This window comes from Nannospalax galili, unplaced genomic scaffold, assembly GCF_000622305.1.
Source record: "Nannospalax galili isolate Female #2095 unplaced genomic scaffold, S.galili_v1.0 scaffold189, whole genome shotgun sequence".
In the NCBI taxonomy this organism is placed as follows: domain Eukaryota; kingdom Metazoa; phylum Chordata; class Mammalia; order Rodentia; family Spalacidae; genus Nannospalax; species Nannospalax galili.
Genome location: NW_008360331.1, coordinates 4,157,990 through 4,160,891, shown reverse-complemented (window position 1 = coordinate 4,160,891; position 2,902 = coordinate 4,157,990).

Here is a 2,902-nt window from a genome sequence, read left to right as displayed (position 1 = left end):
CTGGCGGTCAGTCACGTTGCTGAATTGCTCAGTCCCCCTCCCATACCCATAAAAATGCTGTAATCTTTTGACCAACTTCTTCAACCCCTTCTAAATACAAATTGTATATAAGAAAAGCTTCCAATTCAATAAAACGACCCTTGACAAGTGGACTTGCTTGGGCTCCGTCTCTTCTTTCTCGCCTGTTTTTCCTTTCAGGGAGTGGTCCCCCTCGAGCTTTACCTGTACAGGGTCCCCACAGGCGGGGGCACCTTCACAAGTCTGAAAGCAACACAAACCAGACTGAGAATGTCAAAACCAAAATACTTCCAAAGTGAGCAAACCAAAGAGGTATCTTAAAACGAAAACTATGAAAACAAACCCAACCCAAAAGGTATGTAACACATAAGGTCCTTAAACAACCAGCTCAGATACTGTTTTGGTCTTTGAGACAGGGTCTCCCTGTTGTCCCAGCTGGCTTGGAACACACTATGCAGACCAGGCTAGCCTTGAACTCAGAGATCTGCCTGCCTCTGTCTCATGAGCACTGAGATTAAAGGAGTGCACTGTGGGACCCTGACTCATCTAACCACTTCTTTCTGCTTCTGTAATCTGCTTGGCTTAAGATGGCACTAACTCCATTTTGACTAGCTGTTTCAGGCAAGCCTGCACATGCCCAGGCATGTTGTATTCTTCAGTTACCACCCCCATCCTGGAAAGCTATAGATCAAGCAAGCCTGAGCATACAGCAGCCTTATAAGGTAAAAACAGAAACTACTGGTCCCACAGATAACAGTTAGCGCATTCCAGTGCCTAAAGACAGCCTCTACCAACAAGAATCCTCTCTGTACTCAGGGTGTAGGACTATCCAATCATTTTAAAGAATGCTTGGCATGCACAGGCTTCTGTGAAACTTCCCTATAAAAGCCTACCCCACCCTAGATCGGGGCTCTCAGTACAGATCTGCTGCTTTGGTGAAATCTGAGGGCTGGAGCTTAAGCCCAAATAAAGGCTCTTTGCTGGTGCATATACTCTGGACTCCTTGGTGGTCATTGAGGGACAGGAGATCTGGGTGTAACATGCACCACCACACCCGGCTTCAGATACTGTTTTGTATAAACAACTATGAAACACCTAGTAGACCTAGGGACATTATCCAATAAATTTAAAATTATTTAGGGTACCCAAATTTATAAGGTCTTTGAATGTACTATCAAAATATCCTTATTTATAAATCTGCATGTGTATTTTAATTAGGCATGCCAAAATAAAGCAAAATAAAACCAATAATCTTGTGCACAATAAATGAATGAAAATAACAACTGAAGTGGCCAGTTTGTTTTAATGGAAACATGTGAAGACAATGATCACAGACACATGACAGAATTTCTTGAGATCTCAACACATGAGAAAACTAATAGACACACATGACATAATTACATGAAATCCCAAACACATGGAAAACTATTATCATAGACACACATGACATAATTCCATACAAACTAGGTGAACCCAAAACACAAAAATCAAGGAGTTTGGTTAGGATGGTCCTTTGCATGTAAGGCACTCATCCTTTAAAGGTGGATCAGAGAACACTTTCTCCATAATCTCCCCAAAGCTATAGGGATGTTCTACCTTCTCTTCTGGTAAGGATGAGGCTGGGTTTTAGGGTTCAGGTAGCCTCCATCCAGACTCAGGAATTCTTGTCCAGCATGGCCAGATTTCAAGTTGCTGGACTTCACAGAAAGTTTTAATTTAGAGTTTTATCTTAATGCCATAATTTCTTGCATAGCCTCATTTAAAGTTGTCCAGAATCACCTGGAGGACAGCCTGGGCCTGACACCTGAGGAATCTATTTGAAATTTTATATGTCCTAGGATGTATGTAATGTGTGTATAGGAGAGGGTGGAGAGTATTGGTCTCCCTCATTCAGATGCCTTCTTGGCCAGCCACCTCTTGCTGACTTAAGAGGTCTTACCTTAGGGCCACACGTATAATCCCCGTGCTCGGTCACCCAAAGGTGAGTGCCCACTTAGATTACACAACCTTAGTGGAACTGCAGGGTGAGGCCCAGTCAGATTCCATGGCCTCGCAGAGCCGTGGAACCATTACTTTCACTCTCACATTCACACACAGTCATTCAGTGTTTAAGACAGTTCCCTAGTTATTCCCACTAAATTCCTATTCTGCCTAAAATGGGGCCAGGACTTTGGAATCACATCAAGGTTTAGTTGTTGCCCTGTTTGCTGCCTGATTCCTGATTCCTGTTTTACCTTAAAAGGGGCCAGCACCTTGGGATCATTTTGAGGTTTAGTTGTGGTCCCCTTCACTCCTGACTAGAGGCCAGTGCCATCTTGGAATCAAAACAAGACTTCATATGCAGCCTCCTGCAGAGGATCAGCCCATGTTGGCTTCCACCTGTCTAACCTGAGGCCCATTACCTGGTCTGGACATCCATTCTGGGTCTCTGTTTTGCTTCACCTGATGAGAGACTCCAGTCCAGGGCCATGCAGCTCTCTCTCTGGCCTCCTGGAAGGAGACCCCAGAGGAAATTCTTTGGGAGTGCGCACTTCTCTGTTCCAGAGGCCTAGGGGGGCTGTAGGGTCCAGGAGCAGCAGCCTCTATTACCAACGAGGGTATGGTGGCTTGTTCTCACTGGGGCCTCCAAAAATGTTACAGAAATAATCAGAAATCAATAATGGAAATCAGGTGAGGAGAGGGAGTTTAATTTGATGCTAGAGTGACTGACATCATGAATCAAGAAGCCAGATCCCCCTGTTCAAGTTTTTGGAGGTTTTTATACTCAAGTGAGGAATGCAAGCAAAAGGTGTAAGAGTGAAACCACTGAGGACAAGTCAGCCTTCGGGTTGCAACAGCAAGAGGTTTATTTAGTACACAGGTACCTGTGGGCACAAAGTCTCCT